Source organism: Hydractinia symbiolongicarpus, chromosome 9, assembly GCF_029227915.1.
Source record: "Hydractinia symbiolongicarpus strain clone_291-10 chromosome 9, HSymV2.1, whole genome shotgun sequence".
NCBI classification, from domain to species: Eukaryota; Metazoa; Cnidaria; class Hydrozoa; order Anthoathecata; family Hydractiniidae; genus Hydractinia; species Hydractinia symbiolongicarpus.
The window spans coordinates 1,104,803-1,119,633 of NC_079883.1; positions in this window are offsets into that span (position 1 = coordinate 1,104,803).

Genomic DNA, 14,831 nt, shown 5'->3' on the forward strand with positions numbered 1-14,831 from the left:
CGAGACTTGTAGTTTTCAAAAATGTTTTCATTTTTGATGAGACGCTGAATAAAGGAAGTTTAATCGCCGGCAAACGAAAACCCGCGAAATCCCGTAAATCCCGGACTCCGCCCGTATAGTCAAAAGTATACAAAGAAAATACCCAGGGAGTAAACTCATTTCCAGAACGATTTTTTAAATTATCTTTTCACCACTAAAACGCATGAGACTTGTAGTTTTCAAAAATGTTTTCATTTTTGATGAGACGCTGAATAAAAGAAGTTTAATCGCCGGCAAACGAAAACCCGCGAATTCCCGTAATTCCCGGACTCGGCCCGTATAGTCAAAAGTATACAAAGAAAATACCCAGGGAGTAAACTCATTTCCAGAACGATTTTTTAAATTATCTTTTCACCACTAAAACGCATGAGACTTGTAGTTTTTAATAATGTTTTCATTTTTGATGAGACGCTGAATAAAAGATGTTTAATCGCCGGCAAAGGAAAACCCGCGATTTCCCGTAAATCCCGGACTCGGCCCGTATAGTCAAAAGTATACAAAGAAAGTACCTTGCGTGTAAACTCATTTCCAGAACGATTTTTTAAATTATCTTTTCACCACTAAAGCGCACGAGACTTGTAGTTTTCAAAAATGTTTTCATTTTTGATGAGACGCTGAATAAAAGAAGTTTAATCGCCGGCAAACGAAAACCCGCGAATTCCCGTAATTCCCGGACTCGGCCCGTATAGTCAAAAGTATACAAAGAAAATACCCAGGGAGTAAACTCATTTCCAGAACGATTTTTTAAATTATCTTTTCACCACTAAAACGCATGAGACTTGTAGTTTTTAAAAATGTTTTCATTTTTGATGAGACGCTGAATAAAAGAAGTTTAATCGCCGGCAAACGAAAACCCGCGAATTCCCGTAATTCCCGGACTCGGCCCGTATAGTCAAAAGTATACAAAGAAAATACCCAGGGAGTAAACTCATTTCCAGAACGATTTTTTAAATTATCTTTTCACCACTAAAACGCATGAGACTTGTAGTTTTTAAAAATGTTTTCATTTTTGATGAGACGCTGAATAAAAGAAGTTTAATCGCCGACAAACGAAAACCCGCGAATTCCCGTAATTCCCGGGCTCGGCCCGTATAGTCAAAAGTATACAAAGAAATTACGCAGGGAGTTAACTCATTTCCAGAACGATTTTTTAAATTAACTTTTCACCACTAAAACGCACGAGACTTGTAGTTTTCAAAAATGTTTTCATTTTTGATGAGACGCTGAATAAAGGAAGTTTAATCGCCGGCAAACGAAAACCCGCGAAATCCCGTAAATCCCGGACTCCGCCCGTATAGTCAAAAGTATACAAAGAAAATACCCAGGGAGTAAACTCATTTCCAGAACGATTTTTTAAATTATCTTTTCACCACTAAAACGCATGAGACTTGTAGTTTTCAAAAATGTTTTCATTTTTGATGAGACGCTGAATAAAAGAAGTTTAATCGCCGGCAAAGGAAAACCCGCGATTTCCCGTAAATCCCGGACTCGGCCCGTATAGTCAAAAGTATACAAAGAAAGTACCTTGCGTGTAAACTCATTTCCAGAACGATTTTTTAAATTATCTTTTCACCACTAAAGCGCACGAGACTTGTAGTTTTCAAAAATGTTTTTATTTTTGATGAGACGCTGAATAAAGGAAGTTTGATCGCCGGCAAACGAAAACCCGCGAAATCCCGTAAATCCCGGACTCGGCCCGTATAGTCAAAAGTATACAAAGAAAATACCCCAGAAGTAAACTCATTTCCAGAACGATTTTTTAAATTAGCTTTTCACCACTAAAACGCATGAGACTTGTAGTTTTCAAAAATGTTTTCATTTTTGATGAGACGCTGAATAAAAGAAGTTTAATCGCCGGCAAACGAAAACCCGCGAATTCCCGTAATTCCCGGACTCGGCCCGTATAGTCAAAAGTATACAAAGAAAATACCCAGGGAGTAAACTCATTTCCAGAACGATTTTTTAAATTATCTTTTCACCACTAAAACGCATGAGACTTGTAGTTTTTAAAAATGTTTTCATTTTTGATGAGACGCTGAATAAAAGATGTTTAAGCGCCGGCAAAGGAAAACCCGCGATTTCCCGTAAATCCCGGACTCGGCCCGTATAGTCAAAAGTATACAAAGAAAGTACCTTGCGAGTAAACTCATTTCCAGAACGATTTTTTAAATTATCTTTTCACCACTAAAACGCACGAGACTTGTAGTTTTCAAAAATGTCTTCATTTTTGATGAGACGCTGAATAAAAGAAGTTTAATCGCCGACAAACGAAAACCCGCGAATTCCCGTAATTCCCGGACTCGGCCCGTATAGTCAAAAGTATACAAAGAAAATACCCAGGGAGTAAACTCATTTCCAGAACGATTTTTTAAATTATCTTTTCACCACTAAAACGCATGAGACTTGTAGTTTTCAAAAATGTTTTCATTTTTGATGAGACGCTGAATAAAAGAAGTTTAATCGCCGGCAAACGAAAATCCGCGAATTCCCGTAAATCCCGGACACTGCCCGTATAGTCAATTATATACGAAGAAATTACCCTGTGAGTAAACTCATTTCCAGAACGATTTTTTAAATTATCTTTTCACCACTAAAACGCACGAGACTTGTAGTTTTCAAAAATGTTTTCATTTTTGATGAGACGCTGAATAAAAGAAGTTTAATTGCCGGCAAACGAAAATCCGAGATTTCCCGTAAATCCCGGACTCGGCCCGTATAGTCAAAAGTATACAAAGAAAGTACCCAGGGAGTAAACTCATTTCCCGAACGATTTTTTAAATTATTTTTTCGCCACTAAAACGCATGAGACTTGTAGTTTTCAAAAATGTTTTCATTTTTGATGAGACGCTTAATGAGAGAGGTTTAATCTCCGGCAAACGAAAACCCGCGATTTCACGTAAATCCCGGGCTTGGCCGTATAGTCGAATGTATACAAAGAAAGTACCCAGGGAGTAAACTCATTTCCCGAACGATTTTTTAAATTATTTTTTCACCACTAAGACGCATGAGACTTGTAGTTTTCAGGAATGTTTTTATTTTTGATGAGACGCTTAATGAAAGAAGTTTAATCGCCGGCAAACGAAAACTTGCGTTTTCCCGTAAATCCCGGGCTTGGCCCGTATAGTCGAGTATATACAAAGAAAGTACCCTGTCTGTAAACTCATTTCCAGAACGTTTTTTTAAATTATCTTTTCACCACTAAAGCGCACGAGACTTGTAGTTTTCAAAAATGTTTTTATTTTTGATGAGACGCTGAATAAAGGAAGTTTGATCGCCGGCAAACGAAAACCCGCGAAATCCCGTAAATCCCGGACTCGGCCCGTATAGTCAAAAGTATACAAAGAAAGTACCTTGCGTGTAAACTCATTTCCAGAACGATTTTTTAAATTATCTTTTCACCACTAAAGCGCACGAGACTTGTAGTTTTCAAAAATGTTTTTATTTTTGATGAGACGCTGAATAAAGGAAGTTTGATCGCCGGCAAACGAAAACCCGCGAAATCCCGTAAATCCCGGACTCGGCCCGTATAGTCAAAAGTATACAAAGAAAATACCCCAGAAGTAAACTCATTTCCAGAACGATTTTTTAAATTAGCTTTTCACCACTAAAACGCATGAGACTTGTAGTTTTCAAAAATGTTTTTATTTTTGATGAGACGCTGAATAAAAGAAGTTTAATCGCCGGCAAACGAAAACCCGCGAATTCCCGTAATTCCCGGACTCGGCCCGTATAGTCAAAAGTATACAAAGAAAATACCCAGGGAGTAAACTCATTTCCAGAACGATTTTTTAAATTATCTTTTCACCACTAAAACGCATGAGACTTGTAGTTTTTAAAAATGTTTTCATTTTTGATGAGACGCTGAATAAAAGATGTTTAAGCGCCGGCAAAGGAAAACCCGCGATTTCCCGTAAATCCCGGACTCGGCCCGTATAGTCAAAAGTATACAAAGAAAGTACCTTGCGAGTAAACTCATTTCCAGAACGATTTTTTAAATTATCTTTTCACCACTAAAACGCACGAGACTTGTAGTTTTCAAAAATGTCTTCATTTTTGATGAGACGCTGAATAAAAGAAGTTTAATCGCCGACAAACGAAAACCCGCGAATTCCCGTAATTCCCGGACTCGGCCCGTATAGTCAAAAGTATACAAAGAAAATACCCAGGGAGTAAACTCATTTCCAGAACGATTTTTTAAATTATCTTTTCACCACTAAAACGCATGAGACTTGTAGTTTTCAAAAATGTTTTCATTTTTGATGAGACGCTGAATAAAAGAAGTTTAATCGCCGGCAAACGAAAATCCGCGAATTCCCGTAAATCCCGGACACTGCCCGTATAGTCAATTATATACGAAGAAATTACCCTGTGAGTAAACTCATTTCCAGAACGATTTTTTAAATTATCTTTTCACCACTAAAACGCACGAGACTTGTAGTTTTCAAAAATGTTTTCATTTTTGATGAGACGCTGAATAAAAGAAGTTTAATTGCCGGCAAACGAAAATCCGAGATTTCCCGTAAATCCCGGACTCGGCCCGTATAGTCAAAAGTATACAAAGAAAGTACCCAGGGAGTAAACTCATTTCCCGAACGATTTTTTAAATTATTTTTTCGCCACTAAAACGCATGAGACTTGTAGTTTTCAAAAATGTTTTCATTTTTGATGAGACGCTTAATGAGAGAGGTTTAATCTCCGGCAAACGAAAACCCGCGATTTCACGTAAATCCCGGGCTTGGCCGTATAGTCGAATGTATACAAAGAAAGTACCCAGGGAGTAAACTCATTTCCCGAACGATTTTTTAAATTATTTTTTCACCACTAAGACGCATGAGACTTGTAGTTTTCAGGAATGTTTTTATTTTTGATGAGACGCTTAATGAAAGAAGTTTAATCGCCGGCAAACGAAAACTTGCGTTTTCCCGTAAATCCCGGGCTTGGCCCGTATAGTCGAGTATATACAAAGAAAGTACCCTGTCTGTAAACTCATTTCCAGAACGTTTTTTTAAATTATCTTTTCACCACTAAAACGCATGAGACTTGTAGTTTTCAAAAATGTTTTCATTTTTGATAAGACGCTGAATAAAAGATGTTTAATCGCCGGAAAACGAAAATCCGCGATTTCCCGTAAATCCCGGACTTGGCCCGTATAGTCAAAAGTATACAAAGAAAACACCCAGGGAGTAAACTCATTTCCAGAACGATTTTTTAAATTATCTTTTCACCACTAAAACGCATGAGACTTGTAGTTTTCAAAAATGTTTTCATTTTTGATGAGACGCTGAATAAAAGATGTTTAATCGCCGGCAAACGAAAACCCGCGACTTCCCGTAAATCCCGGGCTTGGCCCGTATAGTCGAATATATACGAAGAAATTACCCTGTGAGTAAACTCATTTCCAGAACGATTTTTTAAATTATCTTTTCACCACTAAAACGCATGAGACTTGTAGTTTTCAAAAATGTTTTCATTTTTGATGAGACGCTGAATAAAAGAAGTTTAATCGCCGGCAAACGAAAACCCGCGAATTCCCGTAATTCCCAGACTCGGCCCGTATAGTCAAAAGTATACAAAGAAAATACCCAGGGAGTAAACTCATTTCCAGAACGATTTTTTAAATTACCTTTTCACCACTAAAACGCATGAGACTTTTAGTTTTCAAAAATGTTTTCATTTTTGATGAGACGCTGAATAAAAGAAGTTTAATCGCCGGCAAACGAAAATCCGAGATTTCCCGTAAATCCCGGACTCGGCCCGTATAGTCAAAAGTATACAAAGAAAGTACCCAGGGAGTAAACTCATTTCCCGAACGATTTTTTAAATTATATTTTCGCCACTAAAACGCACGAGACTTGTAGTTTTCAAAAATGTTTTCATTTTTGATGAGACGCTGAATAAAAGAAGTTTAATCGCCGGCAAACGAAAACCCGCGAATTCCCGTAATTCCCAGACTCGGCCCGTATAGTCAAAAGTATACAAAGAAAATACCCAGGGAGTAAACTCATTTCCAGAACGATTTTTTAAATTACCTTTTCACCACTAAAACGCATGAGACTTTTAGTTTTCAAAAATGTTTTCATTTTTGATGAGACGCTGAATAAAAGAAGTTTAATCGCCGGCAAACGAAAATCCGAGATTTCCCGTAAATCCCGGACTCGGCCCGTATAGTCAAAAGTATACAAAGAAAGTACCCAGGGAGTAAACTCATTTCCCTAACGATTTTTTAAATTATATTTTCGCCACTAAAACGCATGAGACTTGTAGTTTTCAAAAATGTTTTAATTTTTGATGAGACGCTTAATGAGAGAGGTTTAATCTCCGGCAAACGAAAACCCGCGATTTCACGTAAATCCCGGGCTTGGCCCGTATAGTCGAATGTATACAAAGAAAGTACCCAGGGAGTAAACGCATTTCCCGAACGATTTTTTAAGTTATTGTTTCACCACTAAAACGCATGAGACTTGTAGTTTTCAAAAATGTTTTCATTTTTGATGAGACGCTGAATAAAAGAAGTTTAATCGCCGGCAAACGAAAATCCGCGAATTCCCGTAAATCCCGGACACTGCCCGTATAGCCAGAAGTATACAAAGAAAGTACCGAGGAAGTAAACTCATTTCCCGAACGATTTTTTAAATTATCTTTTCACCACTAAAACGCACGAGACTTGTAGTTTTCAAAATTGTTTTCATTTTTGATGAGACGCTGAATAAAAGAAGTTTAATCGCCGGCAAACGAAAACCCGCGAATTCCCGTAATTCCCAGACTCGGCCCGTATAGTCAAAAGTATACAAAGAAAATACCCAGGGAGTAAACTCATTTCCAAAACGATTTTTTAAATTATCTTTTCACCACTAAAACGCATGAGACTTTTAGTTTTCAAAAATGTTTTCATTTTTGATGAGACGCTGAATAAAAGAAGTTTAATTGCCGGCAAACAAAAATCCGAGATTTCCCGTACATCCCGGACTCGGCCCGTATAGTCAAAAGTATACAAAGAAAGTACCCTGCGAGTAAACTCATTTCTAGAACGATTTTTTAAATTATCTTTTCACCACTAAAACGCACGAGACTTGTAGTTTTCAAAAATGTTTTCATTTTTGATGAGACGCTGAATAAAAGAAGTTTAATCGCCGGCAAACGAAAACCCGCGACTTCCCGTAAATCCCGGGCTTGGCCCGTATAGTCGAATATATACGAAGAAATTACCCTGTGAGTAAACTCATTTCCAGAACGATTTTTTAAATTATCTTTTCACCACTAAAACGCATGAGACTTGTAGTTTTCAGAAATGTTTTCATTTTTGATGAGACGCTGAATAAAAGAAGTTTAATCGCCGGCAAACGAAAACCCGCGAATTCCCGTAATTCCCAGACTCGGCCCGTATAGTCAAAAGTATACAAAGAAAATACCCAGGGAGTAAACTCATTTCCAGAACGATTTTTTAAATTACCTTTTCACCACTAAAACGCATGAGACTTTTAGTTTTCAAAAATGTTTTCATTTTTGATGAGACGCTGAATAAAAGAAGTTTAATCGCCGGCAAACGAAAATCCGAGATTTCCCGTAAATCCCGGACTCGGCCCGTATAGTCAAAAGTATACAAAGAAAGTACCCAGGGAGTAAACTCATTTCCCGAACGATTTTTTAAATTATATTTTCGCCACTAAAACGCATGAGACTTGTAGTTTTCAAAAATGTTTTCATTTTTGATGAGACGCTGAATAAAAGAAGTTTAATCGCCGGCAAACGAAAACCCGCGAATTCCCGTAATTCCCAGACTCGGCCCGTATAGTCAAAAGTATACAAAGAAAATACCCAGGGAGTAAACTCATTTCCAGAACGATTTTTTAAATTACCTTTTCACCACTAAAACGCATGAGACTTTTAGTTTTCAAAAATGTTTTCATTTTTGATGAGACGCTGAATAAAAGAAGTTTAATCGCCGGCAAACGAAAATCCGAGATTTCCCGTAAATCCCGGACTCGGCCCGTATAGTCAAAAGTATACAAAGAAAGTACCCAGGGAGTAAACGCATTTCCCTAACGATTTTTTAAATTATATTTTCGCCACTAAAACGCATGTGACTTGTAGTTTTCAAAAATGTTTTAATTTTTGATGAGACGCTGAATAAAAGAAGTTTAATCGCCGGCAAACGAAAACCCGCGAATTCCCGTAATTCCCAGACTCGGCCCGTATAGTCAAAAGTATACAAAGAAAATACCCAGGGAGTAAACTCATTTCCAGAACGATTTTTTAAATTACCTTTTCACCACTAAAACGCATGAGACTTTTAGTTTTCAAAAATGTTTTATATTTTTGATGAGACGCTGAATAAAAGAAGTTTAATCGCCGGCAAACGAAAATCCGAGATTTCCCGTAAATCCCGGACTCGGCCCGTATAGTCAAAAGTATACAAAGAAAGTACCCAGGGAGTAAACTCATTTCCCTAACGATTTTTTAAATTATATTTTCGCCACTAAAACGCATGAGACTTGTAGTTTTCAAAAATGTTTTAATTTTTGATGAGACGCTTAATGAGAGAGGTTTAATCTCCGGCAAACGAAAACCCGCGATTTCACGTAAATCCCGGGCTTGGCCCGTATAGTCGAATGTATACAAAGAAAGTACCCAGGGAGTAAACGCATTTCCCGAACGATTTTTTAAGTTATTGTTTCACCACTAAAACGCATGAGACTTGTAGTTTTCAAAAATGTTTTCATTTTTGATGAGACGCTGAATAAAAGAAGTTTAATCGCCGGCAAACGAAAATCCGCGAATTCCCGTAAATCCCGGACACTGCCCGTATAGCCAGAAGTATACAAAGAAAGTACCGAGGAAGTAAACTCATTTCCCGAACGATTTTTTAAATTATCTTTTCACCACTAAAACGCACGAGACTTGTAGTTTTCAAAATTGTTTTCATTTTTGATGAGACGCTGAATAAAAGAAGTTTAATCGCCGGCAAACGAAAACCCGCGAATTCCCGTAATTCCCAGACTCGGCCCGTATAGTCAAAAGTATACAAAGAAAATACCCAGGGAGTAAACTCATTTCCAAAACGATTTTTTAAATTATCTTTTCACCACTAAAACGCATGAGACTTTTAGTTTTCAAAAATGTTTTCATTTTTGATGAGACGCTGAATAAAAGAAGTTTAATCGCCGGCAAACGAAAATCCGCGAATTCCCGTAAATCCCGGACACTGCCCGTATAGTCAATTATATACGAAGAAATTACCCTGTGAGTAAACTCATTTCCAGAACGATTTTTTAAATTATCTTTTCACCACTAAAACGCACGAGACTTGTAGTTTTCAAAAATGTTTTCATTTTTGATGAGACGCTGAATAAAAGAAGTTTAATTGCCGGCAAACGAAAATCCGAGATTTCCCGTAAATCCCGGACTCGGCCCGTATAGTCAAAAGTATACAAAGAAAGTACCCAGGGAGTAAACTCATTTCCCGAACGATTTTTTAAATTATTTTTTCGCCACTAAAACGCATGAGACTTGTAGTTTTCAAAAATGTTTTCATTTTTGATGAGACGCTTAATGAGAGAGGTTTAATCTCCGGCAAACGAAAACCCGCGATTTCACGTAAATCCCGGGCTTGGCCCGTATAGTCGAATGTATACAAAGAAAGTACCCAGGGAGTAAACGCATTTCCCGAACGATTTTTTAAGTTATTGTTTCACCACTAAAACGCATGAGACTTGTAGTTTTCAAAAATGTTTTCATTTTTGATGAGACGCTGAATAAAAGAAGTTTAATCGCCGGCAAACGAAAATCCGCGAATTCCCGTAAATCCCGGACACTGCCCGTATAGCCAGAAGTATACAAAGAAAGTACCGAGGAAGTAAACTCATTTCCCGAACGATTTTTTAAATTATCTTTTCACCACTAAAACGCACGAGACTTGTAGTTTTCAAAATTGTTTTCATTTTTGATGAGACGCTGAATAAAAGAAGTTTAATCGCCGGCAAACGAAAACCCGCGAATTCCCGTAATTCCCAGACTCGGCCCGTATAGTCAAAAGTATACAAAGAAAATACCCAGGGAGTAAACTCATTTCCAAAACGATTTTTTAAATTATCTTTTCACCACTAAAACGCATGAGACTTTTAGTTTTCAAAAATGTTTTCATTTTTGATGAGACGCTGAATAAAAGAAGTTTAATCGCCGGCAAACGAAAATCCGCGAATTCCCGTAAATCCCGGACACTGCCCGTATAGTCAATTATATACGAAGAAATTACCCTGTGAGTAAACTCATTTCCAGAACGATTTTTTAAATTATCTTTTCACCACTAAAACGCACGAGACTTGTAGTTTTCAAAAATGTTTTCATTTTTGATGAGACGCTGAATAAAAGAAGTTTAATTGCCGGCAAACGAAAATCCGAGATTTCCCGTAAATCCCGGACTCGGCCCGTATAGTCGAATGTATACAAAGAAAGTACCCAGGGAGTAAACTCATTTCCCGAACGATTTTTTAAATTATTTTTTCACCACTAAGACGCATGAGACTTGTAGTTTTCAGGAATGTTTTTATTTTTGATGAGACGCTTAATGAAAGAAGTTTAATCGCCGGCAAACGAAAACTTGCGTTTTCCCGTAAATCCCGGGCTTGGCCCGTATAGTCGAGTATATACAAAGAAAGTACCCTGTCTGTAAACTCATTTCCAGAACGTTTTTTTAAATTATCTTTTCACCACTAAAACGCATGAGACTTGTAGTTTTCAAAAATGTTTTCATTTTTGATAAGACGCTGAATAAAAGATGTTTAATCGCCGGAAAACGAAAATCCGCGATTTCCCGTAAATCCCGGACTTGGCCCGTATAGTCAAAAGTATACAAAGAAAACACCCAGGGAGTAAACTCATTTCCAGAACGATTTTTTAAATTATCTTTTCACCACTAAAACGCATGAGACTTGTAGTTTTCAAAAATGTTTTCATTTTTGATGAGACGCTGAATAAAAGATGTTTAATCGCCGGCAAACGAAAACCCGCGACTTCCCGTAAATCCCGGGCTTGGCCCGTATAGTCGAATATATACGAAGAAATTACCCTGTGAGTAAACTCATTTCCAGAACGATTTTTTAAATTATCTTTTCACCACTAAAACGCATGAGACTTGTAGTTTTCAAAAATGTTTTCATTTTTGATGAGACGCTGAATAAAAGAAGTTTAATCGCCGGCAAACGAAAATCCGAGATTTCCCGTAAATCCCGGACTCGGCCCGTATAGTCAAAAGTATACAAAGAAAGTACCCAGGGAGTAAACTCATTTCCCGAACGATTTTTTAAATTATATTTTCGCCACTAAAACGCATGAGACTTGTAGTTTTCAAAAATGTTTTCATTTTTGATGAGACGCTGAATAAAAGAAGTTTAATCGCCGGCAAACGAAAACCCGCGAATTCCCGTAATTCCCAGACTCGGCCCGTATAGTCAAAAGTATACAAAGAAAATACCCAGGGAGTAAACTCATTTCCAGAACGATTTTTTAAATTACCTTTTCACCACTAAAACGCATGAGACTTTTAGTTTTCAAAAATGTTTTCATTTTTGATGAGACGCTGAATAAAAGAAGTTTAATCGCCGGCAAACGAAAATCCGAGATTTCCCGTAAATCCCGGACTCGGCCCGTATAGTCAAAAGTATACAAAGAAAGTACCCAGGGAGTAAACTCATTTCCCTAACGATTTTTTAAATTATATTTTCGCCACTAAAACGCATGAGACTTGTAGTTTTCAAAAATGTTTTAATTTTTGATGAGACGCTTAATGAGAGAGGTTTAATCTCCGGCAAACGAAAACCCGCGATTTCACGTAAATCCCGGGCTTGGCCCGTATAGTCGAATGTATACAAAGAAAGTACCCAGGGAGTAAACGCATTTCCCGAACGATTTTTTAAGTTATTGTTTCACCACTAAAACGCATGAGACTTGTAGTTTTCAAAAATGTTTTCATTTTTGATGAGACGCTGAATAAAAGAAGTTTAATCGCCGGCAAACGAAAATCCGCGAATTCCCGTAAATCCCGGACACTGCCCGTATAGCCAGAAGTATACAAAGAAAGTACCGAGGAAGTAAACTCATTTCCCGAACGATTTTTTAAATTATCTTTTCACCACTAAAACGCACGAGACTTGTAGTTTTCAAAATTGTTTTCATTTTTGATGAGACGCTGAATAAAAGAAGTTTAATCGCCGGCAAACGAAAACCCGCGAATTCCCGTAATTCCCAGACTCGGCCCGTATAGTCAAAAGTATACAAAGAAAATACCCAGGGAGTAAACTCATTTCCAAAACGATTTTTTAAATTATCTTTTCACCACTAAAACGCATGAGACTTTTAGTTTTCAAAAATGTTTTCATTTTTGATGAGACGCTGAATAAAAGAAGTTTAATTGCCGGCAAACAAAAATCCGAGATTTCCCGTACATCCCGGACTCGGCCCGTATAGTCAAAAGTATACAAAGAAAGTACCCTGCGAGTAAACTCATTTCTAGAACGATTTTTTAAATTATCTTTTCACCACTAAAACGCACGAGACTTGTAGTTTTCAAAAATGTTTTCATTTTTGATGAGACGCTGAATAAAAGAAGTTTAATCGCCGGCAAACGAAAACCCGCGACTTCCCGTAAATCCCGGGCTTGGCCCGTATAGTCGAATATATACGAAGAAATTACCCTGTGAGTAAACTCATTTCCAGAACGATTTTTTAAATTATCTTTTCACCACTAAAACGCATGAGACTTGTAGTTTTCAAAAATGTTTTCATTTTTGATGAGACGCTGAATAAAAGAAGTTTAATCGCCGGCAAACGAAAACCCGCGAATTCCCGTAATTCCCAGACTCGGCCCGTATAGTCAAAAGTATACAAAGAAAATACCCAGGCAGTAAACTCATTTCCAGAACGATTTTTTAAATTACCTTTTCACCACTAAAACGCATGAGACTTTTAGTTTTCAAAAATGTTTTCATTTTTGATGAGACGCTGAATAAAAGAAGTTTAATCGCCGGCAAACGAAAATCCGAGATTTCCCGTAAATCCCGGACTCGGCCCGTATAGTCAAAAGTATACAAAGAAAGTACCCAGGGAGTAAACTCATTTCCCGAACGATTTTTTAAATTATATTTTCGCCACTAAAACGCATGAGACTTGTAGTTTTCAAAAATGTTTTCATTTTTGATGAGACGCTGAATAAAAGAAGTTTAATCGCCGGCAAACGAAAACCCGCGAATTCCCGTAATTCCCAGACTCGGCCCGTATAGTCAAAAGTATACAAAGAAAATACCCAGGGAGTAAACTCATTTCCAGAACGATTTTTTAAATTACCTTTTCACCACTAAAACGCATGAGACTTTTAGTTTTCAAAAATGTTTTCATTTTTGATGAGACGCTGAATAAAAGAAGTTTAATCGCCGGCAAACGAAAATCCGAGATTTCCCGTAAATCCCGGACTCGGCCCGTATAGTCAAAAGTATACAAAGAAAGTACCCAGGGAGTAAACGCATTTCCCTAACGATTTTTTAAATTATATTTTCGCCACTAAAACGCATGTGACTTGTAGTTTTCAAAAATGTTTTAATTTTTGATGAGACGCTGAATAAAAGAAGTTTAATCGCCGGCAAACGAAAACCCGCGAATTCCCGTAATTCCCAGACTCGGCCCGTATAGTCAAAAGTATACAAAGAAAATACCCAGGGAGTAAACTCATTTCCAGAACGATTTTTTAAATTACCTTTTCACCACTAAAACGCATGAGACTTTTAGTTTTCAAAAATGTTTTATATTTTTGATGAGACGCTGAATAAAAGAAGTTTAATCGCCGGCAAACGAAAATCCGAGATTTCCCGTAAATCCCGGACTCGGCCCGTATAGTCAAAAGTATACAAAGAAAGTACCCAGGGAGTAAACTCATTTCCCTAACGATTTTTTAAATTATATTTTCGCCACTAAAACGCATGAGACTTGTAGTTTTCAAAAATGTTTAAATTTTTGATGAGACGCTTAATGAGAGAGGTTTAATCTCCGGCAAACGAAAACCCGCGATTTCACGTAAATCCCGGGCTTGGCCCGTATAGTCGAATGTATACAAAGAAAGTACCCAGGGAGTAAACGCATTTCCCGAACGATTTTTTAAGTTATTGTTTCACCACTAAAACGCATGAGACTTGTAGTTTTCAAAAATGTTTTCATTTTTGATGAGACGCTGAATAAAAGAAGTTTAATCGCCGGCAAACGAAAATCCGCGAATTCCCGTAAATCCCGGACACTGCCCGTATAGCCAGAAGTATACAAAGAAAGTACCGAGGAAGTAAACTCATTTCCCGAACGATTTTTTAAATTATCTTTTCACCACTAAAACGCACGAGACTTGTAGTTTTCAAAATTGTTTTCATTTTTGATGAGACGCTGAATAAAAGAAGTTTAATCGCCGGCAAACGAAAACCCGCGAATTCCCGTAATTCCCAGACTCGGCCCGTATAGTCAAAAGTATACAAAGAAAATACCCAGGGAGTAAACTCATTTCCAAAACGATTTTTTAAATTATCTTTTCACCACTAAAACGCATGAGACTTTTAGTTTTCAAAAATGTTTTCATTTTTGATGAGACGCTGAATAAAAGAAGTTTAATTGCCGGCAAACAAAAATCCGAGATTTCCCGTACATCCCGGACTCGGCCCGTATAGTCAAAAGTATACAAAGAAAGTACCCTGCGAGTAAACTCATTTCTAGAACGATTTTTTAAATTATCTTTTCACCACTAAAACGCACGAGACTTGTAG